The sequence below is a fragment of the Petaurus breviceps genome, unplaced genomic scaffold, assembly GCF_028583685.1.
Source record: "Petaurus breviceps papuanus isolate PSGF00001 unplaced genomic scaffold, PetGlider_PUasm1.0 490, whole genome shotgun sequence".
NCBI classification, from domain to species: Eukaryota; Metazoa; Chordata; class Mammalia; order Diprotodontia; family Petauridae; genus Petaurus; species Petaurus breviceps.
In genome coordinates, this window is record NW_027186352.1 from 10979360 (window position 1) to 11005068 (window position 25709).

Below are 25709 nucleotides of genomic sequence, written 5' to 3' on the forward strand. Positions count from 1 at the left end.
TGGACACAGGGCTGTGTGTCTGGGGGCTTGTGCAGAACAGAGAAGGCACTTGCAGGCGCTCAGTCAGTGAGGGGGTTGACACAGGCTTGTGTGTCAGAGCCAGCAGGGCCCGTGGCAGCTGCCCCTCATTTTACAGATGGACAAGACTCAGTGAGCTGTTCAGGGGCTTGTTCAGCTCCCCAGTAACCCAGTAACTGCAGAGACAGCCCCAGGAACACCCAGGGGTGCCAGTTTTCCAGGAAGCAGATCTGGCTTGACATAGGGGTTCCCCAAAGTGGGCTGGGCTTCCTTGGGGGGAAGCGGCTGCAACCGCTGGAGAGGTTCCTGGCCAAGGCTGCGGGCGTGCTGGGGAAGGCGCCTCTTCAATGTTTGGGAGGGCCCAGATGACCTGAGCTCTGAGGTGATGGCTAGCGGGCATTTGGTAGGAAGGGAGGGGTGCTGCTTTCTCGTTTCTCTCACTCTGCAGAGTCACTTTTTAAAAATGATAGCCTACAAAATGCAGAGGGCCTTGTTCGTTGCGGAAGCATTGTCCGCTATCCCTCCGCTCAGAGCTCGGGAAGACGGCCTTGCCCTTTCTGTTCCCTTCCTTTTATGTTGGGAGTACTAGCTTACCACTGGTCCTGTAGACCTCCTTGGGGTGTTCAGGGGGGAGCAGTGCCTCGGGGTGAGGGCTGCCCATTCTTCTTTGGTGCCCACTTGACTCACCCAGCTCTCACCGGTGCCTCTAAGGAGTCCACAGTGGCCACACCCCAGTAAACCGTCTTAGCAGATGGGCAAAGCCGGTGCCAGGGTGAGGGGCCTCAGGCCTGTTGGTGAGTTGGGGGGGGCTGCCCCGTTTGGTAGAATGAGTGGACAAGCACAGTTTTTTCCAACGGCTGTGAAGCCGGTGCCATAGAGCACTTAGAGCTTGGTCGGGAATCAGAGACACCCCGCTTGTGCGTGGCATCCCGGGTCATCGCCAGTCGTCCTGACTCTGGTCCTGCCACTGGACTTGTGGCTGACGACTTTGTACAGCTCTGTCTCACTTGAATCTAATGGGAGGGAGTCCAGACATCACCCTGTGGCTCATTGACACGAAGGATGAGCAGCAACAGACCCGCCGATCCATCCGCTGTCCTTCTACGATGCCGCGTCCGCCCTTTCTTTCCTCTTTCCTGTGCATCCCGTAATGAATGGCAAGGCTGTTCAATGTATCACCTCATTTCATATTGCATTTGCTAAGAAAGTGCAATTTTATTGAGCATCAGGATTGAATTCTTAACTGACTAATCAATTTTTGTACTAAGTTAAAATGCCTGCTATTAATGGACAGCTCCAGCCATCCATCAGGGGTACAGTAGATTAACGGTGGTCAGCATTTATGCTAATAGTCCTCAGAAACCAGAGGCTTATGAACTGCACCTTATCATGCCTTATTTTTTAAAACGCTGGGCCGTGTTCCCCCTTCCCCCCAACGTTATTGATCTTCGCCATCTCCCTCTGCTTTCAGAGATGTAATGAATGCTAAGGGATGCCTGCCTGCCCGAGGACGGCCCAGGCCCTCATCTGTTTCTGAGCACTAGGCCTTGTGTCAGAGAGGAGGGAAAGGGTTCATTTCTCCTAGCGCGCCCCCGTTGGATCTGATTTGGCGCTTTGGTGCAAGGAAGGCGAGACAGATAGAGCCTTTTTAATGAAATCATCTGTCCAGCCTGGGGCTGCTGCAGACCTTGGAAGCATGCAGTCGGGGATGGCCAGGTGTGAGTGACAGCAGCTCCGGCCTCTCTGACCACCATACGTTGTCCTTCCAGGGAGTTGGCGTAGGCCGATGAAGCCCGCTTCCTGCAGAGCAGACGAGCCCCACCTGGCCGTGTGAGCCCGGAGGTCCATGCGCAGCTTGGTCCTGGTGAGTTGGAGCCCCTGTGTGGGTTTTACCCAGATCTCTGTGAGAACAGCTTCAATGTGTAGCAGGGCATCATTGCTTGTCTTGCAAGGTCATGGAGGGCATTGCCAGAAATGTGTGCAGGGTCTGTAGGAGATGGTTGGGGCTGGCCAGGTGGGCATGGGTTCATGGGCATGCTGTGTTCAAGGCATGGCCACATGGCTGACATGGAGACTCCCAATGGAGCGTAGCGGAAGGAACAGCAGAATTTCGGGTCACCCACCCAGCCCCTCCTGCTGTGGTTCACACTGACCCCCCCCCCCCCCCAAGCTAGCCCCTTCACACTCAAGCCATTGACCTTCATCCCACTGGGCCCCGGGCAAAAGATCCAACCAGAAATACCCCCAGGGAGTCCTCCATGGCCTGATCTGCAGGCCATGGCAAAAGGAGTGTTATGTCGGGAAGAGAAGAGTGGGCCTCCCCTTACTTCATGGGCACAGGGTGATCAGTCAGCTAGACTTGCTGGGGGTGGGAGGCAGGAAGCAGGGGTCCCCACCTGGAAGAGGAGGGCCGTGGCTCAGGCAGACAAAGCTGAGAAGAACCAGAGGTTTCTCAGGACTGGGGCCGTAATTAATTCACAGGTTCACGCAGAGGGATTTTGTGGAGGCTCAGGAGATGAGGCAATGGGAATTATCCAAATAGGAAATGAGTCAAAATGGGAGTCACATTATTACTTCTATCACAGTAATAATTAGAAAGAATGGAAGCGCATTAGGGGGAAAATCATCTGTGGCTGAAATTGTATTATTTCTAATGGCCCTCAGTCGGAGCGATGTTCTTGGGAAAAATGAATTTTAAGAAAAACACCCCCCTTTCTCCAGGCAGGCCTGAGACATCCTGGCCACATGGTCAGTGCTAGGGAGGCTTTCTCCTCGCAGGCCTTGCGGCTCTGGCCCCACTTCATCACTGCAGCTTTGGGAGCAGACTCCCTCCCACTTCCTGAATTGAGTGTAGAAGGTGGCTTTCTGATTTGTGGTGGTGGCCCAATGAAGTGGCCATTTATCATACTCCAGCATGCCAACGGACCCGTGTGCCCTCATCCTTGTGGCCAGTCCCTTCCCTGATGCAGATTGCGGCCCGCTCTTCTCTGCCGTCGTGTGACTTTTGTCCGTGTTCACCCAGCAGTTTGGCTCTGTGGGGAGGCCCTTCTCACTCTCCCTGGTCTCAGGTGCCAGTCCATGCAGCCGCTAGCCCAGAACTGAATGGGGGGGAAGAGTGTGGAGTTTTCCCCTGGGTTGTAAGCATTTAATTTAGAGAAAAAGAATCCAGTTTTCTCCTTCAGTGATCTGCTTAGCCCCTTACTTAATTCAAGGGAAGAGAAAAGCCAGTGTATGCATGTACATATGTACATCATGACGGCATATACAACACCCCCTCCTCTCCCTGTCTCTGTCTGACCCCCCCCCATCTGCGTTGGATGCTGCTGCTCTAAACCCCTCCCCCCCCCATCTGAGAAGGACGGTTCTTGTGTCCTCCAGCCTACAGATGTCTAGGGAGGGTTGCTGCCCGCGTTGGGGAGATGGGGGGGGCACAAAGGTGGAGGTGAGGCGGGAGGGCCTGGGGAGGGCGCTATGTTCCACTCCGCCACAGCCGCCTGTATTAGGGGGAAACTGTAACAATAACACAGGAACAGAAGAGAGGAAGGTGGTGACAATGGTGACGCTGATTCTCTGTTGAGTTAGCAGGCTGCCAGCCCTGTTTGTACACCAGAGGTGACAATGCAGTCAGGGCAGTGGCAGGCGGCCCTTTACAGTTCTGTGTAAATGCCAGTTTCAAAGCCAGCCCAAGGAGCCTGGGCTAGTGGGGGGAAAGGACCTGGGAGTCAGGAGGTCTGTACTGGTACCGTCCAGCTGCTTCTGAGCCTCATCAGGCTGGCCCCCTGTTCATCCCCAGGGCACTGAGTTACCCTGCACAAGGGCAGGGGAACGGATGCTTTAGAGCTCCCAGGTGGTCAGAACTGGAGCTCCTTCATACATCAGCAGCCAGAGCAGAGAGCCGGCATTGAACATGCGGCTGCAGCCACGATGCGTTAGCGGAGGGCCCTTGTCCATCCATCCAGAGAGACCTTCCCACCTCAGCTGCCTGGGAGGGCTTGTGGGATTGTGTGGACCAGTGATGCTTTCTGCCTGGGCGACGTTGGACATCAGTTGGACATCAGCTGCCGGGGTCACCCTGTGGAAGGAGGGAGACAGACTGGACGGAATGGCCTCTGTGGCCAGTCTCCAAGTGCTAGCTCCTGCCACTCTGTGAACACATGGCTTCACGTTAGGCTAGTGTGGGCAGGGGGGGGATGATTGGCTTTTCTGGGGAGGGGGGTGGTCAGGCAGTGTTTCATGACTGGAGGCCTCACCCCCACCCCCCACCGGCTTCTCCCACTTTCTTTGTTCGTAACATGTACTCCTCTGTGTCCACATGCTCGCTCTGTCCCCAGCGTCCCCACGAGAACGGTGGACACATGGGATTCATTATTGTGAACCAGTCAGGACCTGGCTGTGCTCGGTCTGTAGAACCCGCTGGAGTTTGTACTGAAACCTCGTCCACTTCCACAGGCTCCCATCGGGGCCGTGCAGTTCTTCCAGGGGCTTTGCTGAGAACATGCACTGATTGATTCTCCTTCCTCAGATCTGCACCCTCGGCCTTTCTCCTCATTCGAGGCTGGGCAGGCTTCCCCTAACCTCAGCCACCTATGGCATAGCCCTGGGTCCGAAAAGGGGGGCTCTTCAGCTCTCTTCAGGGAAACGTCTCCCCTCAGAATGGGCCCTGCCTGTGGACACTGACGCTGCCAGCATGCTTGCTAGGGGTAGTCTTGGTGTGACTGGAGGACACAGCAGTGTGCATGGCAGGCTTGCTACATGGGATGAGCAGAGCGACATGGCCTAGCATGCTCTGTGACCCAGGGCAGGTGGCCAGGCAATCTTCGGGTTACAGATTAGTCATCCCCAGGAATCTTTGGAAGGAGGCTTCATCCTTACTGGTGAAATCTGTGGTCAGGATAAGACAGGATTGACAAAGAAAACTCTAGGGTACTTCCTTATTTAGGCCCTCCCTCTATGGGAGCATCTATCTATCTGTCATCTGTCCATCCGTCCATCCATCTCTCTCTTGGCATCCATGATTTCTAGCCCCCCCCCTGTTTCAGCAAAGAGATTGCGTGGTACTGATCTCGGTCCCGCGGCTGCTCAGAAGCGCCCTGGTTCTTTGTCCTGTGTTATATGTGTGTTAGTTCTGTGCTATGCTTTTTGCCTGGCATTTTAATTACCTGCTTCCTGTTTAAATCATAAGGTTCCCATCTGACTTGATGTGGCGTGTTGGGTTTTTGTTTTGTGAGTCTGCCTGGAAAGAAACCAAGTCACAGAACGTCCACTTGGAGAGGCGCTGTCTGGTGGACCCTGCCCGACCAGGGATCTCATCTACAATGTCCTTGACAAATGTTCCTCTGGGCTCTGTTCAGACACTTTCCTCCAGGGAAACTGAGGCAGCCCAGCTCTGATACCTCAGAGTCAAACATTCCAAACCCACTACCCAGTAGTGAGTGATCTTAATGAATGGAGGACTTCAAAATCTTAAACTACTGCAACAAACCATTTATGTTTTAGTTCTTTGTTTTTAAGTTTAGTTGAGATTTTTAAAAAACAGTATCTTCATTTCTTGATAGTATTTTCTCCTCCTACAAAAGAAGCACAACCTAAGGCCAGACTCATCTGGCAGTGTATTCAGCCTTCTGCTCCTGTAGGCCCCTACCATGGATCCTCAGCTGTCTTTGTGAATGGATTCATCGGCTAGATTGTTCTTGGGCTTTCTTCATTGGTCAGGCGTCCGTCTAGGCTTTCGCTAAGCCTTTAGAGAGTGCCTGCCGTCTGCTCAGCTCTGGCCATAGGGATGGAGCTTGGACGGCTGAGGTCCTTCTATAGGAATTGTGTAGATGATAAAACTCCCTCTGCCAGCACCAGTCTGTGCCTTTACTGCTGGGGGCACAAGCTCCAAACCAGCTCCTGTGGTACCCCGCCCCTTAGGCACTGAGGGGGCAAAGACCAACCCATGGTTCTCACTCTCAGGGAGCCGACATTAGCAGCTGTCTCTCAGTCAAGCAAGCAGACGTTGATAAAGTGCCTACTGTGTGCTGGCCATGGGGGCTAGGAGGGCATCATTCAGTCAGATCAGGGGCCCGTGTCCATCCTTATTCGCTCTCCCACTTTATGGATTGGGAGACTGAGGCTGGGGCAGGGCTTCAGGGACTTGGCCAAAGGTCGAGCTAGGGATTTGAACCCAGGTTCTGACCGCAGAGCCGGGGCTGGTTTCAGTTGGTACCCACTTGGCTTCTAGTCATTGCTGATAAAAAAGGAGAATTGGGCAGCTCTTCCTCCAGCTGACTGAGCTGCAGGGGAAGGGGCCGGCTTCTGTATCCTTGGCTTCCTTCCCTTCCCGCTTCCTTATCAGGCATTAATATTTGTGGCAGCAGCAGCCAATTATCTTGTAATTTGAACAAAGGTGCCAAGGAAAAATGAGGCCTGCTTTGTTCCGTGCCCCCAAACAAGTGGGTCTGGGAAGAAAGGGCCCAGCCTTTTCTTGTGCAAGAAAGATAATGGCGCCAAAAACCCACCCAACTCTGCAGATAGCAGGGGGATTATGTCTGTGGGTGCAGACGGAGGAAATCCTGAACCCTGTTATTTTGGCCGATCGCAGTAGCAGAATGGGGGCCTCGGGAGAGGTTGGCTGTGCCCTTCAGGGGTGTTCATGATATCCCCTTGGCCCTTGGTTTGTGTTGCCATAATAACGCTGGCATATATGCAGTGCCTACTGTGTGCCCGGCCCTACTGTGTGCAAAGTACTTTATACTTATATGGTCTTCACAACAGCCCCGTGAGGTCAGTGCTGTTATCCCCTTTTTAGAGATGAGGGACTTGAGGCAAGCAGAGGTGAAGCAGCTTTTGTGGGGTTGTTCTCTGACAAATTCCATGAGACCCTCTACAGTGGACATCAGAGAAGTGAAGTGTGGTGCACTGTAGGGGAGAGAGTTCGAGACTCAGAGCGGGGAACCTGGGTTCAAATCCTGCCTCTGATGCATAGTGGCTGGGTATTAACTTTGTTGATCCTCAGTTTCCCCATCTGTAAAATGGGAGTGGGAGCAGAGAGCCTCCAAAATGGGGTGTCCTCAACGTCTTAGTACAGATTTTAAGTTATGATGGCTTAAAACTAAACGAAGACTTTTGGGCAGCAGATGTTACGATTATACACATTTTACAGATGAGGAAACTGAGGGAGGCAGCAGTGCCATGACTTGCCTAGAGCACGATTTCTGATATTCTGGTTTGGGGAGAGGCTGTGGCGTGGACCTGCGTTCAAATTTCACCCCTAGACTTAGTTATTTGGGAGTCACTTAAGCTCCCTGAAGCTCAGTTTTGTTATGTGCATGGAGCTCCCCCCACAGGATGTTTCTGCCCGGTGCTTGGGCGCTCTGGATGGTGTGAGGACGCCCCACATTTGGGGCTGCATAGACACGTCTTGGCAGCCAGCTCAACCCAGGGTCCTTTGATCGGGTCCGGTCCTGGCCTTACGCCCGTGTGGCCTTGGAGTCCTTAGCTTAGCTCTCTGATCCTGACATCTCCGTGCAACCCTAGCATCTGGAAGGGATCCTGGAGATGCAGGCCTTGCTGTGAGTTCAGAAGCAGTGTCGCCCTGGGCAAGTGCCTTTACCTCTGCTTGTCTTGGTTTCCTCATCTGTAAAATGGGGGTCATCATAATGCCCGCTGCCCAGTGTTGTTGTGAGGTGATTAATACTTGGACCGTGAGCACTTTGCAGACCTTTAGAGCCCCGTAGAGATGCAGTTAATTTGGGCAGCTTTCATCTGCATCAGTGACAGGGGCTTGAAGAACATTCCATATATGTATACATAATACACAGTCCTGTACCTCTGTTACTCCAGAGACTATGCCTGGCCCTTAACATGGTGCCTGGTAGACAGTAGGTGCTTCATAAATGTTGATTAACTGATTGACCTAACACTGTGCACTCAAACACTGCCCTTTCACTTTTGAACAAGGAGTTCTCACATCATGTCCTTCCCTCTAGGTTTTCTCAGGCGTTAAACAGACCTCAGAGGCTTCCCATGCCTGAATAAAAATAAAAACCCTCTGCTACATTCCTCAGAACGGTCGGGGAGCCTTTGTTTGCAGAGCTGCAGCGAGGGAGAGCCCACGCACAGCCTCCCATAGCGGCCCATTTCACTTAGGGGTAGCTCTGAGCATCAGGAAGGTTTCCTTCCTTCGAGCCCAGGTGTGCCCCATCTGCCTGGTGCAGCCAAGCCAGATGAGACTGATTGCACCCGACTGCCTCTAAAATGTTGTCATTGTTACAAAGTGCATGGTGCGAGTGGAATACTTAATGTTGTTGGGTGTTGCAAACGTGTCTGTCTGTGGCATTCCTGTGTCTGCGCTGGAATATTAATCCTCCTTTAAGTAGAAAACTGATACAGTGTCTCTAGAAAAGCGAGTCCTTAACAAAGGTCAGGAAAGTCAGCTCTGGGAGAAAGTGATGTGCCCCAGGGTTTGTTTTCATTTCTGTTTTGTTTCATTAATGGAAGGCAGACTTTCTCCAGCACCAATTTAAACATTTGTTGTATCTCTTTGTGTCTGAACTTTGTAAATGTCACCTTGTGCCAGAAAAACCGTGCATTCATCTCAGGCGACTGAGGAAACTCTGGAGCCCGCTCTCCATCTCATACAAGGTGCCTGACAATTAGGACCAGCCCCGAGGAGCTGGAGTTTTCTGCCCGGCTCAGGATTGTCCTGAGCTCATTAAGTCATCTACAGACCGACAAGACCTAAGGACGTTGCAGGATTTGGACTTTTGCTTGGGGAGATCAAACGGAACGGTTTTTCCTTTTCTTAGCCCAAGAAGCAGCCCAAGAAATGACATTTATACATATTTCATAGCCTGATTTCTATGGGCATGCAGGCCCAACAAATCAATTTCTCAGTGGTGCACTGTTTAAAGGAAACACAGCAACCTGTGGGCTGGGTTGCGGAAGCTGTTAAAATTAATTATAAACGGCAAAAGATGTAACATTTGGAAAAATGTGCTAACATGTGAAGCGTCATAAGTGTGCAGGGTGGGGGGATTTCTGGGGCTTGCCTCAGGGCTGTTGCGCCATTTCCTCATCAGACAGGGCAGAACATGGCCCTTTGGGTCTATCCCGGGGTCTGGTGGGACCCAGTGTCAACATGCGCTGTCAGTCAGCCCCGGCTTGGAGTGGGCCCTAAAATGAGAGATGTGTGGATGATGCCTGCCCCTGGTGAAGGGGTCTGGTTCATGTCCAGTCCCTTGTAATCCTAGCCTGGTGGCGAGGGAGCCTTCTCATTTACACTCATCTGTACCTTGCCCCAACTCAAAGGGGGCCATTGTTTTAGGGGGCAGTGGTGTAACTTGGAACTCCTTGAAAAATTAAGCCCAAGTGGAACAGCCACGTATCTGTTTCAGCTGAGCTGCCATATGGGAAAGGCTCATAATTCTCCTTTTCAGGACCCTGGGGTCTGTCATGTCAAGATTTCATAGTCCTGGAAAACAGGCAGCTGGCTTCCCAGTTTGCCACTGGGGAAACTGAGCTTTCAGCTACTTGGATTGATCGTCAAAGTGCCCGAGTCCCCCAGGGGACCTCAGAAGGCAGTTCTGGTACAGAATTCCCTTCTCCACTGGAGCTGACGAGGGGCTAGCCAGCCCTCACTAGGGAGGGGGATCCTGCCACCTCCTAAGGCAGCCCGCTCTCCTTTTGGATGGGTCTCTTACCGGGTCAAGCCTGACTTAGTCCCTCTGCAGCTTCTTCTCACCCTGTTGGGCAGATTAGAGCCCCCTCCTACCTGACAGTCGTTCATCTGCTTCAGAATAGGTCTCGTGACTCCCAGGGTCTCCAGCCCGATTTCTGCTGGTCATGATTGTCTTTGCCCACTTCCCAGGCAGGAGGTGAAATGTTTCTCCTTCTTATGTTAACTCTCTTATTAGTCCTGTTTTGGGGCATCTCTTCATATTGCCTTTAGTCACGTTCATTTTATTGTTGTTTGGCCATTTATCGACTGGGAATCATGGCACTCGTTGATGAATTTGGTATTAAGGTGAAATTCTGTATATTGACGGGCTTATTGGAAGATGGACTCCGTTTTTATGTTTTAAGTAATAGAGGCAGTCTTAATAGCAGAGACATTGTGGTGCAGTGGTGGGTGGGACCATAGTGTCCGGGCTGGTCCCCTGTTCTGGGAATCCTTTTTGCCGTTGCTGCAATCTAAGATGCAGCTGGGCTAGGTAGGAGAGGATGCTTGGGTTTGGTGCTGGAATACAGCGCAGAGGCCACCAGGTCATCCTGGTCCCAGGCTGGGGATTTTCCTCCTATGGACTAAACTTTTTTTTTTTAAACAACACATCGATTTATTTGCTCCTGATTGACAGGAAGCCAGCTAAGCCTTGTGAATGGCAACGTTCTGTTCCTGCGGCCCCCCGCCTCACCTTTCTTCTGTGTGGAGAGAATCCATGTATTTCATCATTTGGCTCGCTGGGCCTGAGATTTCTGCCTCACGAGCTTTCATAGACTGGGGGCTGCGCTCCCGATTCAGCCACGTGTGACTCAAGGCCTGGAGAACACTTGGCTCCCCTTCTCACCTTCCCTTTCCAGTCATCACCAACTTGATTCACTGGTGGCTTTGTGTGACCCCAGACCTGGCTTTCCCTAGGTGTATGAAGCCTTCCCAGTGGGCTGAGCTGTTATCTCGTTGTGTGAATGCACCCCCAGCCTGACTTCAGCTCCCTGAGGACCAGGGGAGACAGCCTCTCCAACTCCCCGTATGATTCTGCTTCTCTGGGAGGGAGGATTCCCATTGATTTTTGTTCTGTGATCTCCCCCGCCTGCATTCACGTACCGCCTCAGGAGTACAGGAGAGCTGCGTCACCTGTTTGAGTCGCGGCCTGCTTTGACTCCCTCTTTTTAACCAGATAGAAGGAAAAAATCTTAGAAGGCCTGCCTGTGCTCCTGGGCCTCCACTGAAGTGAGTGATCCCAGCTGGGGATGGCCTTTTTGCTGCACAGAATTTCCTTAGATGTAGATAAAGCGTGGTATATGAAATGGGAACCAGCCAAGAACCTGGGGGTTCCTCTGGCTTTAAAGTGTTGTGGAGGGCGGGGGACAGACGGGGATGAGGAGGCTGGGCCACAGCTGACACCTGGGGATGTGGCACAGAGGATTCTTTCTGCCTCTGTGTGGGATGGGAGAAGAGGAAAGCTGGGTAAAAAGAGGGGTAGTCGGCCGTGGGTAGGGCACTACACGAAGCACCTCAGTTTGAATTCCCGCTCTGCCTGTCAGGCTGCTTCCACACCCTGGGACTCAGTTTCCTTTTCAGTAAAATGAGGGGTTTCAGCTGCGAATCTGATGGTTCAACAAGTCATTTTGCTTCCTTGGGCCACATTTTCCTAATCTTTAAATGTTGAATTTGAGTTCATAGCCAAGTCTTATCATCTGAAATGATCTAACCTCATGCCTCCATTTTTTCTTCCATATAATGGGAACACACACACCTACCTGTATCTGAGGATGTTGTTTTATAAATTTAAATTTCTGTTGCATTTTAAAAATCAGGCATGATTTGGTTTAATAATCATTATTACATGTTTACTATGTGCCAGGAACTGGGCATGAGAAGGAAAAAAGACCTGTCCTCAAGGAATTTACATTCTGCTTTGGGATACATCTTCACAAAAACATAGGAGCTGGAAGTTTTGGAAGGGACTGCCTTTGGAAGTCCAACTGTGCCTGATCAAGATTCCCCGTGTAATGTTGGTAACTAGGAGTCCAAGGGCCTCCATCTCCACATCCCTCCCCCCCCCATGACAAGTCTCCACACCTGCTCCCCCTTCTTAATTCTGCTGTTGTGCCCAAGCTGGGGGAGTCTCATCCCACTTGCATAGGACAGACCTTTGGATATTTCATGACGTTTCTCAAGCCTCCCTTCTCTCCCACAGTTTTCTTTTCCTTGCTCATCGTGCTAGGTTCTGTTTAAGTATTCCAGTTATGGGAGCCCAGGAGAGGTTTTAGAGTGCTGACATCTATATATAACAACCCCCAATTGGCTACTGAGATGTGGAGCTGCAAGGAAGCTGAGAGATCATCCCACCCAACCCCCTTATTTTTTGCAGATAAGAAAACTGAGGACATGGACCAGGACTTGGTGGTTGCCTACGGTCACAGAGGCACAAACCAGTAGAACTTAGAGCCAGGATCCAAAACCAGGTCCATTGACTCCATTCCAGTTCTTTTCTCCAATTCCATCTTTCTGGGGAATATTTTTCTCCCTAGGGAAATGAAATTATTTAGGTCCAGACTTCATAAATCATTTAGAAAATTGTACCAACTGTCAAGCCCTATGTTTGTTGACTGCTGGCCCAACGTGACTCTTCTTTCTTCTGTGTAAGACCATAATCAACCCCAAAGAAGTTTGTAAAGAAATGGAAATGTTGTTTTAGCCTTAAAAGGGCCCCATACTAAGGCATGCATCGGAGTTGCTGGGGCTAATGTGGAATCATTTGCTTCCTTGGCCTAAGTTATTTTTTAATGGTTAAAATGCCATGTACCGTGACATTGGATTCCTTCTGAAAAGCTCTGTTTTAGAGGGAGAGAGTTTGCTTAATATGGGTTAGGGCTCAGGGTTTCTCCAAATTGCTGCTTAATTAACCGACTGGTTTCAGGAGCACGGTCTTGTTAATTTTGACGACTGTGGGATGACTCTCCTTGGTCCTGCCGGGGCTTGACCTGGTCCCACCATGTCAGAGTTTGTCTTGGTTATATGTAACGTGACACCTGTTTCCTAACACACATCTCACTATAGGAAGATGGCCTCTGCCAGGCTGCTCATTGCCAGGGGCCTCTGCAATTTGCCGAAAATTAAGTGTGACGGGAGGCTGCCGATGTTAGGGCGCCTTGGCCGACTTTCTCTATGGCCCAGTCATAGGCAGCAGAGGGCAAGAGGAGGGTCTGGATCCCCACCCCCACCCCCAGCAGAAGCGAGGGCTTGGGGAGGCTGTGCAAGGGGCCGCTGCCGCCCATGAATGGTTGTTAGATTCAGGTCAGTGAGTTTGGGCAAAGTCTGAAAATGCAGATTGGTCTGAACTCATGGTAATGAATTCAGACTGTGCATCTCACCCTGAATAAGGGCTTCGGAGATGGGGCCAGAGCATGGGCGTCCCTCCTGCTCTGGGATCGGAATGCCACAGTATTGTTATTAATAGTGTTTATCATTAAGGAAAATGGCCATTCAAAATAAGAAAACTTGGTGTAATAACAATAATGGTAATGATAGCCCAGCCATTCAGAGCCTAATCATCCAGGCTTCAATATGGCGGCTCACCCATCGACAGCTGATCCCTTTGTGTTGAGCCCATAATGCTTTTGTGCCCTGAGGCTTCTCACTTCTGAGCATTTAGAGAATATTCTTTTTTTTTTTTTTTTAATGTAGATGTCCAAGTATAGTCTGTGGATAGAATTCAGGAAAGATGAAGGAAGGAAAGAAGAAAATGTGGCAGGAAGGTCATTCTCTTTCTTAGTCCTGTGACTGCCACATAAAGAAGTCCACAGTCACAGACCATTGTGGGGCCTCCCTTTAACTTTTGGAATCCTCCCCATTTCCCAGTCCCTCTTCTCTCCCACAGTGGCCTCGGGAAGATCCCAGAAGCCTCTGGAATCTTTCCTCCTGGACACACATTGGCTAAGACCAAACATCTCTCCCTTTGGGTGGAGATGTCTGCCCCCGCACCATGTTGAGAAGTGAGCCATTTTTAAAACTAAAAAGATAATTGAACAAAAGGTTAAGCTGAGAAATTTCTGGTGCCTGCATGGTGTGGTGGACATGTCCCTAGACGCCTCCCTGGGGCTTGCGAGGGACCGATGGGTCTGTACCAGATTGTGGGAGGGGGAGGGGGAAGAATGAGGCTTTTCTGCCCCAGGTAGCACTTGGCTGAGCCTTGAAGGAAGCCCCAAATTCTAAGGGGGGGTTGTCCCTGGGTGTGAGAGCGCCTCGCAGGGGCAGGGATGGCCCCCACACCCCTGGTTCCCATCCTGACTCAGCTGTGTAGCTGAAACCTGGTCACTAATATGGTGGCCTAGACTGTAGCTGGTCACAGATCACCCCCAGGCACTCCTCCCTCTAGCCATGACTGTGGGGTGACCAACCACCCTGCCCCGTGGTCCCCCTTCTCCCTCTGTTGGGACTCCCCGACCCTTGTGTTCTCTTCCCCCATCGAAGCATCAGCCCTTCCTTCTGCAAGCATCGGTGTCTCCAGTGCTCATTCCAGGGCCCAGCATACAGTAAGCGCTTAATAGATGCTTGCTGTTAATCTGCCTGTCTTTGCTCAGTTCTGCTGGCAGCCCAAACCTTGTATCTCATGGGTGGTTCCTTTAGAGCTGCACCAGGCCTCAGGGACCTACACGTTGTATAAATGAGGACTTGAGGCCCAGCGGGTTAAAGACATCTTGCCCTGGGTCCCCCACTCGGCAGGTCCACAAAAGCTTTCCAAATATAAGGCAGTTTTCCCCAGCCTAGGTCCCCTTTGTCCAGGTGAAAAGTTCCCAGGTACAGCCACTAAGACTCACGTCTTGAAAATGAAAATCCCCTTCTCCCTCCCACCTTTAGGGGGATCGTCCTTTGGGAAGCACTGCCCTGGATGGGGGAGGGGGCATGACATGGATGATCATTATGGAACCAGCCAATAAAATGGGCTTCCTCCTTTTAGACCTAGGGAAACAGAGACCCCAAGAAGGTAAGGGGGGCTGACTTGTCCAAGGTCACACAGGGAATGGGATTTGAATCCTCACCCTCTAAGATCTGTGTTTAAGGCCAGCCCTGGACACATCACAAGCTAGGTGTATGACCCTGGACGCGTCATTTACTTCTAGATTAGAAGTTACAAATAAGTGGTGCAGTTGGGGTAGTGGGAGTTCCCTTACACCAAGGACAATACGGGTCTGGACCAGATGAACCTGGGGGGGGGGGCAGTGATGCACTTTCTTGTTGGGATAGTTGTCCAGACGGATCCAGTTCCAGTGGCTCATGGTGGCCCAAGGCCAGCGGCCCTCAGACCTCAGAGAGAGCTGGAATTCCTGCTGGAGATTTAGAGCTTTTGAGAAGTTATTCTTGAGCGTTAATCAGGACTCATTATTATTAATGCTATTTTAATAACACATCTTATAGTATACACTTAATGTCCATTTAAAACCCATGCTCGATTCTGATTTTATGATAAGGGAATATGGCAGGGAATTATTCATCTGGAAGGCTCTCGTGGACGTAGTCAGGCATTTTTAGACCTACTGCACGCATGACCGTGCCCACCTGCCAAGGCCTTAATGGAGAGGCCGGGCTCTCCTGGATGGGCCCTGAGATGTGCGTGTGTTTCTGGGAGGTCATCGAGGTGGCCAGCTTCCGGGTACTGACCGTAAGGGTCTAGAGCATGGCGGGAATCCAAGCAGCAAGCGCGGTGTGGTTCCCGTGACCCCTGACGCTTCACCTCCTTGATGAGGAAGAGTCTTATAACAAAGTCCCTGGGCACCTGCAGCTTTGGTGCCGCCCGGCCCATGGCATGTCCCCTCTGCCCGCCATCTCATCTCCAACACACAATGTCAGATTACTTCAAACCAAGGAAGGCCGCACACACAGGGCTCGCTTGTCCCAAGAGCTGGGCGTTTGTGGCCCACAGCTAGTCATGCATGGAAGTGAACAGCTCATGGTGAGAGTTTGCCGTGCCCTGGGTCCTGCCCTCGAGAGGCGGGCATTCTGATAGGGATCACAACGTATGGGGTGCTGTGGCGTCTCAAGAGTACCAGGGAGAAGGGAAAGGGACAAACATTTATTAAGCGCCTACTGCATGCCCCGTACATGCCAAGCGCTCTCAAATGTGAACCCACTTTTTGCTGTCTTTGCGCCCACCCTGTGAGGTGGGAGAATCAGGTTGCAGTAATGCTGGACAGGTCCCGAGTGGAGAGTAGCCATATGTCCCGGTGGGTCTGGGTCGGCCCAGGAATGGTGCCGGCTCCTGCCTTCCCTCCGCTTCCCACTGGGGCATCCTGGAGTTGGTGCACCCTCTGTCCAATGGCCCCAATGCTCTGGGTGCCAGTTGTGACCATTTCTGAGTACCTAGCCCCTGCTGCTGCCTTATACACGGCACCTTTGACTTCTTGGGCCTCAGTTTCTCAATCCGTAAAATGAAGGGTTTAAATTAGAGGCCCCTCTTCTGTGATCCGTTATCACGATTCTCAAAGTTGACTTCCATCCTTGGACCGTCGTTTTCATCTTAAGCGCTTATTAAAATAGTTGTTGGGAACATTTAGAAAGCTCAGTTTCCTCTTTGGGTCTCCTGACGAGTGCAGCTGGCCAGTTCCAGCCTAGTCGCTTTCCTAATTGGCCTCTCTCATCCCAGCGGTGCAGAGACCCTCTCCACATGCAGGTATCGGATGATTTTGTCACACCAACATTAATATTGGAAGCACACGTATAATCATATAATCTGGAGTCAGCAGGTTCACACACTACGATCTCATTAAATTTTCAGGCAAAAGCCACAAAAATTAATTGGAGGCGTGTAATAGTTTAGAATGTGAGCAGGCTTATGGTAATATAAATTACACGGCGAGAAGACAGTTTTATATACTGAGAGAGGGAAAGCTGGTTTCCTTTAATGAGAAGAGATAGGGACGGGAGCTGTTTCTTCTTAGCGACTCACTCTAAACTGTTTGGGCTCATTGATGAATAGGCTTAATTCGGGGCCACAGTTCGAATAATTCATGTTGCACAGTTTAATGACCTCTGGATAAAAACAGGATTGAAATGTTCATTTCTGTGAAGAAAGTGGAGCCCTCTTGTCTATCAGCCTGCTTTTCCTCCCTATTAAACCACTAGATAATTTCACCAAACGGGTCTCCGGGAGATATTTCATGCAACATAAATTTTGGTTTTTTCTTACCTGAGTTGGCTTTATTAAATACTCACGCACAAACCCCATCTCACCCAGCTTGCTTCCCCTTTAATGTTTCTGACTATGGTCTTTGCTTTTGATGGTGGGTTTTGGGGTTTTGTTTTTTTTTTTTAATTTGATCCAGTCAATTTAAATTTCATGGGTTTCATGAGTGTGTGAATTTTTTTTTTCCCGGCTAAGTTTCAACAGTAATTTGTCCTGTGCCGGCTAATGATTTGTGCTGTTCTGGTGACAGAAGCGCCCCCCGTGTGACCAAGCATGTCTGGGGCTCCTTCTGCATGGGCAGGGGAGGGCAGTGAGCTTCGGGTTTGGGTCGTCATTTTCAGTTTGTCTGCGTTTGCCCTTTGATGCCCCTCTTCCTTTGAGGACGGCCGGCCTGGGCCAGTGGACAGGAAGCTGAGGCCCTGGGGTGGCTCCTGGCCCTGCCAGTTAACTCACCTGTGTGACCGTGGCCCAGCTGTCTGCTCCCTCGCCCTATTTCTTCATCTAGAGTCATGGGGCAGATTGACCTAGGGCATCTCATCTTCTGGGCCTCTGACCTTCTGATCATCTTCATGGTTTGGACAGGACCCTGCATTTTCAGAGGCTCTGCCGATGGTGGGCACACCCCAGCAAGGCATCCTGAACTGAGAATCTCTGCCATGGATCCAGGCTTTTTTCAGCTGCAGCAATTCCAAGAGGCCGTCGGGGGATTGGGGTAGGGGCCCAAGCCCTGGTCTCCAGGGCCGGGGCCACGGCAGGTCCTTTCTGGAGTATTTGCTTTTTTTAAAGAACATTTCAGTGTCATTCTCATAAAGAAAGGAATCCGTTTCTGCGACCTCCTTTCTCCTCCTTTAGTGTGTATTGAAATGCTTCCCTTCTGAGGCTGATTTAGCACTAAAAGACTGACAGAGATTGGCAGCATAGACGATGCTGAGGGTACACACGAAGAGTCCAGAGACCTAGGTTCGAGTCCTGTCGTTCCCCCCCTCCCCCCAGTATATTGACCTATACTGACCAGGTGACCCTGGACCAGTCATTTAACTTCCAAGTACACCCAAGGAATTGTAGGTCCTCACCATACAACCTCTCTAGTGCAGGGTTGGAACAGGTGGGCTCTGGGGTGCTTCTGGCTCTGGCAGGTGCACCCTGAGTGGTTGAATCAGAGGAGGGGGACTGGCCCATTGGATGGAGCTCATATTGTCTATCCCCAGTCACCAGCCCAAGACTCAGGGCAGGGGATCTTTCCCAAAATATCAGTCATCACACTCTAGAAATAAAAGCTCACATTTATATAGCACTTTGAAAGACCCCGTGGATTATCTTGTTGATTCTTGCCCTGATGAGGCCCACACCCACTCCACAGATGGGGGAAGGGGCACAGAGTTTTAATGACTTGTCCTGGGTCACATGGCTAGCTTGAGAAATGCTGTTGTTTCCAGCTGGGAAAGAAGGTGCCCCTCCTGTACATTGGAGACCCCCCAAACCCCTCCACAAGGCCTGTTCAGGGACCATTTTGGGTCTTGTGTTTGATGTTGGATATTGGCCGATTGAGCTTCGGGGCTCCACGTTTTAGGAGTGGAAGGCATCCAGAGACTAGGGCAGCCAGGATGGTGAAGCACCCAGGGAAGGGTGAGGTTATTGTCCTCAGAGGGCTGTCTCAGGGAGGAGGGGTCCTCCTGCGGGCCTTGGGCATGCCAAACAGAGCAGGCCCCCTGACTTATGACACCCGTCTGCTGGGCTTCTGCTCCCCGGGCTGGGCATCCCAGGTTCTTCACGTGCCTGTTCTGTGCTTAGTGTGGCCCCCGTGGTCTCCTGCAGCTACTTTGATCATCAGGCTCCCAGAATCCCCGGTTGCTTTGGAATCGGTGGGGGCCTCTGGTGCCACCTGCAGTGGGGAATGCCCTCCATGTCCCAGCCAGGCTGTGTCTGCTTGGCCCTGGCAGGGTCATGGCAGAGTGGATGTAACAGGCAGAAGATGTGCTAGGCCTTTGTGAGAAGAGGTCACTGATAGACTTAGAGGTCCCAAGAGAGCTCTCACAGGTGGGAATGATCTGTAAGTGTTTGCGATGTAAAAACAAAGGTACCGAGAGGGACCTTGGGGACCCTGGTGCAGACCCTGATTTGCAGGTCACCCTGGGTCACACGGCTGGTAAGAAGCAGAGACGGGCAGGTTGGAGCGCTGACCGCTCCATGCCCCAGGTCCATCTCAGTCCCCTGGGCTCCTCTAAGAAGGTGGTCCCCCCTGCCTCCGGGGATGAACCACTTCCCTCTGGACAGCCCGGCCCCCACGTTGAGCACATTCTCCCCTTTCTGACGTTCAGATAGCCTCTCTGCAATCCCAGCCTCCCCATCGCATTGTTCCTCTATGGGCCCAGGCAGAACAAGACCAGTCCTTGGGTGACTGTCCCTGCAGGGGCTGCTATAGGCAGCAGGAGCTTCCAACCCACTCCTGCCTCCCTGGCTGATGGTCAGCTGGAGTATCCACAGGTCCTTCCATGCCAGTGCATGGAGACCCGAAGGCCACTTCTGCACATTGGGCGCCCCCGGCTCTGCTCCCCTCCCCAGGCCCCAGGACAGACAGGTTTCCTTGTCCCCTTGCCACGGTGACAGCTCCGTGTCCGTGAGTCTGGGGTGTCTGACGTCTGTGCGGGGCGTCATCAGCCCGCTGAGCGGGAGCGCCCGGCTGCTCTCCCCGCGTCCTTAACTTTTAATTGACATCGCTCACTTTGTACCCCAGCTGTTGGAAATCTGGGGGTGATTAAGGAAGCCCCTTCTGTCCTGTAAACCACAGGATATTGTTTTTTCGTCATCTGTGAAAGGGGACCAGGGACTTTTAAAGCAACTCTTGGCTGTCCTTCCCCCACATGCTCTCGGAAGGCAGTGAGTCCTCCCTGTAAATGCGCCAGAATGGAAGTCAGTGACTCCACTAACGTCCCTCAGACTAGCGGGGGGACCTCAGCTTTGAGGTGCAGTCACCCCCCGCACGGTCTCGCCTTTATTTGCTGTTTAGCCGACTGCACAGCGCATGCCCCATTCTGCACCCACGGTCCCCCTCATCTCTCTTCCAGAGCCGGGTTGGGTCACGTTACTGAGGCAGCTCAGGTTCTGCCGTCATTTATTCATTCATCCGTTTGCTCTCTGATCGTGGGTGAGTGTGCGTGCCAGGCACATGCTCCTTCATTCATCTGACCTGCCTTCTGCCACCAGCTCTTGTGCTGGTCCTGCCTTCGTTGCTCTGGATCCGCTTATGGGAACCTCCCTCCCATCTACTCCAGATTCCTGATTTCCCCCCTGCTGCTCAGCAATGAGCGTGATGATGTGTGTGGACCACAGTCGGCTGGGCCTTCTTTCCAGTCAGGGCCTGAGCCTTGTGTCCTGTGGCCTGTGCCTTTGCACAGCTCTGCAGAGGACAGGCTAGCGAAGGGAGAAGCAGGAGGTAAGGGGGCCACCTCAGTGTCCAGCCAGGGCTGGGGGCCGGAACCGCGACTGCGGGAGGGTGCCAGAAGGAGCTGAGACGAGGGCTTGGTTCCAGCATGTGTTGCAGCGGCCAGACCTGACTGATGAGGCTGTACTGTGCATCCTCAGCCCAGGTATGGTACACCTGGTATTATACAGGTGGCGCCAAATCAATGTTTGTTGTGGCATTCTCCTGTGCCGTGGCTCCCTGTTACTGGACCACATTCTTCATTTCTGCTGGTGGTGAGCTCATTCTTTCCAGGCCTCCGTGAGCTTCAGGCCTTGGCTCATTTTCACTATTTCCATGGACAGATTGGAAGTGGCAAGTGTGAGAGATTTTGACAGTTCTGCCTCAAGGCGAGGAATTTTCTGCCCGGTGATGTTAGGTCAGCGAATTCCTTGTCCAAGTCTGAAAGTAAAGTAGGCTAGCGCTGGCAGCTCCAGCCTGGCTTCCAGGACGTGCCCGGGCACCCCAGACGGTCCCTTTTTGTTTGCCCGGTGCCCTGGCTGAGAGGGGCCTCCCTGGCATTCAGGCGGGCAGAGACAGGAAGGGTGATCGCGGCCGAGGTCAGTCTAAGACCTGCTGCAGTCACTGGGCCGTGGACAAGGCCCACGTTAAGATGCGCCACAGAAGGTGGGAGGGGCGGCCTGGGGCCTTCTGCAGAAGCCAGGCCAGCACCCATTGTGGTGCCCTGGAGCGCATCATAACTTCGTCACAGCCTCCTTGGCTGTGTCTCCCGGGGCCGTGGTCCTCCGCTCTGCTGCTTCTTTTTATTCTTGTGCCTCATCTTCGTACCTTGGTGAGTCAAGTCAGAAAAACATTAGTTAAGCGCCAGCTGCGTGCCAGGCTTTGCACTAAGTGCAGAAAATACAGACAGAGACAAATATAGTCCCTGCACTCGAGCATACCATTTATTGTGGGGTGGGGCAACATGCAGATAACATATTACATGGGGCAGTAGGCACCAGGAAGGCCAGAGTTCTTTTGTGACCTCAGACACTTACTAGCTGTGTGACCCTGGACAAGCCACTTCCCCCTGCTTGCCTCAGTTTCCCCATCTGAAAAACGAGTGGATGGAGGCAATGGTGAATGATACCCGCCTTTCAGAGCACTTGGTGGAGGTGCCTTTGCCTTTCTTCCTCACCAGCCCCGTTGAAGGACAGGCAGGCGAATATTTTTCCCATTTTACAGATGTGGAGGCTGGAGCCCCATAGCTGGGGTCAGGCCGGGCCTTCGCCCCAGGTGTCCCTGGCTCCCAGCGTGCTTCTCTGTCCATCAGACAGGGCCGGGTGCCGGAAATCCACAGACTGAAAGATAAACAATGCGAAGGCTTCTGGGCCTGGTTTTCTCTGTCTTGGCTGCCAGTTGGGTGTTGGGGTCTTGCCAGCAAGAAAGCCTTTGCACCTGGATTCCCTGCCTGCCTCACGTGCTTCCTCACCAGCCACAGCAGCTGCGTGGCTTTGGTGCCGGATGGCCGGCTGCGCAGGTCCTAGAACGCACCCTGCTGTTTTCCCCCAGATTGTAATTACAGCCTAATTTGAAGAGAATCAGAGAGAAGCCGTGTCCCCCCTGCCCCCGCCCCAAACAGATCCCTTCGCATGCTGCCCCGTAGGCCTGAGTGAGGGCAGAAGGTGCTTGTGTTCACGGGCGTGGAACGGCAGCCCACGCCAGCGGCCTCTGTGAAAAGTTAGGTGTTTTCCAGTTACATAGAAAAGGGTTTTTTACAATTTTGGTTCCAAATTCTGACTTTGGTGCCTATTACATAAAGGTAGTTAATGTGCCTGGGCAGGGAGACTGCCTGGTGTGGAGAGCTGGCACAGCGGCAGCTGTTGGATGGGAGCCCCTTGAGGGCAGGGCCCATCTCGAGGCTCTTTATGTTCCCAGCACACAGAAGGTGCTCAGTGCGTCTTTGCTGATTTACTGGGTTGATGCTCACAGTCTCCAGGGACTGGCCTGGGCTTCAGACGTGGCAGGACGAGACCCTGCGTCATCACTGTTACTGTACCCATGAAGGTCAGTGACATTCTTGGAGTGCCTGCAGGTGCCGGGGCCACAGAGATGCCAGTGGATCTCTTCTCTCCCGCTCTCTCATCTGAAATCATAGGTTTTTACACAAGTGTGGATCGACCGGAAGAGTGGGCGTGGAATCCTGGGGTGACCGTCAAGCCGCCAGGTGTCTTGGTTAGTTGGGCTGGAGGCTTTCCCCTCCTGTGCTCATAATGAGCTTGAGCAAATGGTGGTTGTGTCTTGACCAAGTTGACTTCTCTCACTTGAAAGACATGAGGAGTTAGGAGAGCCTCTGTTTCCTGTGAAGGCCTTGACCTTCCTTAAAGGCCCAACTCAAAGATGACCTTCTCCAGAAAGCCTTCTTTGATTTCTCTGATTGCTAAAGACCTCCCCTCCTCCAGTCTCCCTTTGGACCTTCCAGAGCTATTCTGATAACAGAGGTTCTTAGGTGTTGGTGGCTCCTGTCCCTGCCGGACTGAGCCCTTGGACTCCAGAGGCCTCTTCATTCTGTAGCCCCTTGGGCAGTGCTGGGGCTGGAGGACCGTGAAAGGTGGTGCAGGTTGCCCAGAATCAGGCCTACCTCCCTCACCTTGGCTCCTCGTGCTGCCCGTTGTGGGCAGATCTGTGGAACTGTGGCTCACACTGACTTTGGCTTTTTGCTGCTTTAGAAGGGCTGGGGGTGGATCTCCCTTTCAGAGTTTCCCTGTCATAAGCCCTGAGCTGCTGATCTGTCATCAATACTCTAATTTTATGGGCCCATTCAGCCTAATTGCATTAAGTCATCGGGCCCATGACAGGCCTTCATTATGCGCTCCCCACACAGCTTATTTGGAAGCTGGTTTAAAGATGATCAGAGAGCCTGCAGACAGACACTTGTGAGGGGAGATGTGAATTAGCCCCATCTCCTCAGTGAGTCGGTTGTTGTTTTTTGCCGTACTTAAGAGAAAGAACTTTGTGTGTTAAGTGACGTTTCCAGGATGGGCAAAGATACCTTTTGCAGAAAGTTTGAGTGTATTGTCAAAGCCTGGGTATTCAGGAGAGGTTTGGAAATGGACAAGCTAGGAAGTGTCCAGTGGAGGGCCACCAGGGCGGGGAGGGAAAAGAGAAGGCTGGGATGGGCCCAGAGGGAAGAACCAGGAACGTGCCTAGAAAGAGACTAATTTGGGTTAGAGGTACGTTGTTGGGACCTGGCCTTTGTTCGTAGTCAGGCCTCCCATTTTGTGCTGGACACATCGGGTTTTCAGAAGGGTCTCCATCTGGATTCCTGTGACCGCATTCCCCTCCTCCTCCTTCCAGGGTTATAGATGGCTGGCAATGCAGCCAGGCCTCTGCCCTGGTCCATGACCTTCCAGAAATGTTCCCAAGGGGATCCTCCCCAAGTGCTGGGTGCCGCTTCACCTGTTCCTTCATTTATGTCTCTTGGTGCCTCGGTGACCTTCTTTTTTCAGTCACATCCCTTTCTGATGACGTCCTGCACCCTGTGGGTGACAAGCTGAAGGCTGGTCATGCCTCCATGTTCCTCTCAGTGCCCGTTGGGCCACCCCAGCAAATGTGGGGCTTGGAGAAACGTGGGCATCTGAAAGACTAGCCCTGTTCCTTTGAGACGTGGGGATACAGGGATTTCTAGTAGTTGTGCCCCTTTGGGGGAAACTTCTGGGAAACCAGAGCGGGTTAATTTTTACTCATTTCAGAGGGGACATTGGCCTTAGAAATACTGAGGATCACAGAATTTGGCCTAAAAGGACCTTACGAGTGTCTTGGCCCTTCCTCTACTTCCTTATTTTAGTGCCCAAAGGGGCCTTAGACATAGATCCAAAAGGGAACCCAAGGCTTGAGCCCAGCTGAGGAAACTGAGGCCCAGGGAGGTCACACAATTTGGAGTCTTCAGAAGCTGACCTCAAACCCAGCATCCTTTGCACTATACCATGCTGAGAGAAAACCGAAACCAAGAAAGTTGTCCTGTAGATAGACCTGAGCTGAGGTGTGGGGGCACTGGCCACATTTGTCCTGGCGCGATTGGCATGATGATGTAGCTTTTGGTCCTGAAGCGTCTGACTTCTCCGTGCTCCCTCCACTTGGAAGATGGAAGCTGCCAGCTTTCTTCTGTTAATAGGGCTCTCAAAAGAGCAGAATTCTCCAGAAAACACTTGATGGCCATGTCCACGCAGCTTCTCGCAGCAGGGAGGGGGGCCACCAGTGTCTTTGAAACAGCCCTGGACCCACACCCCCAGGCTGCCCATCTCTTCCATCTTTTCTCTGCTGTATAAATTGCTGTCAAGGTGTCTTGGGAATCAGATAGGGACGAGTTTTCTCTGATATAATTATGCTGTCAGTAAAGATGCTTCAGTATTTGCTCTCCTTTTCCCCTCAGCCTCCAGAATAAAACACTGTTTACCTTGGGAGTCAGTGGTTGCAGGTGGTGTGCGTGCCCACCTCCTGCTTTGGGTTCTGGCGTGGCTCTTGGTGATGCCACCTTCCCTCACACTGATTTCAGTTTCCAAGCCCGTGGTTGGTCTTGCAGGAGCTGTTAAAGGTTCAGTTCTGTCTCACATGTGGCTGGGCCGGTTGATCCGAGAGCCCAGAACCCAGCAAAGGGGCTGTGTCTACAAAGACTCCCAGAACGAGGGATGCCTTTTTGGCTCTTGGTTGGTTGACTTGGCCTTTCTGTGCAAGGTTTACATGGTTAATGTTTCAGTGATGCAGTCCAAACGCAAATTCCCACTGAAAAATCAGTTCCAGGTCAGGTGGTTTTACTGACCAGGTTTTACTCACTAGATGTGAGAGGCCAAGCTTCCCCCGACGGAGCAGATTGTCGGCCGGGGGAGTGAGCATTCCTCTGAAAGAGTCATAGATTAGGGAGCACAGCCTGGCTGTAAAGAGGAGGGGTGCTCTAATGGGCTGTGGGGAGTGGTCCCACTGCCCCCTGGCTGCCCACCAGGCCCTGTTAGATGTTCACCAGAGTTGTGTCGGCATGTCGGAGCCACACTTGGCCGGGCCCAACAAAGAGAAGGCTCATTTCCAAGCGCTCCGCAAAGGGATGAGTCCGTTGACTTGGTCTAGCCTTGTTTTGATGAGTGACAGTGCCGGTCCTATTTCTGAGAGTTAACCAGCGTGTGGTGGGATGTATTTATTAATCTGTGTACATAGCAGACACACATTTCCCCCGAACCCCAGTGTACTCTCCTTGAGGGAAATAAGTTTTATTCTCTACCTTATATGCCTATGACCTCTCCTGGTGCCTCGTGCAGAATAGTTGTTTAAGTTGAATTATGGTATTCCTTTTAAAAAATGCCACCCCCGCTGAGATCCTCTTCTGATGGCTCATTTTTGCTGGCGATAGCAGT

At 52.1% G+C, this 25709-nt stretch overlaps 1 protein-coding gene across 1 annotated transcript in view; it reads left to right on the plus strand.

Moving 5' to 3' along the window:
* Positions 1 to 25709, plus strand: part of CTBP2 (C-terminal binding protein 2) — a 147376-nt gene that overhangs the window by 41583 nt on the left and 80084 nt on the right. The window contains exon 2 of the mRNA XM_069101744.1: positions 1788 to 1882. The gene's annotated coding sequence lies outside the window, so the exon portion shown is untranslated. The remainder of the gene's footprint in view (positions 1 to 1787; positions 1883 to 25709) is intronic.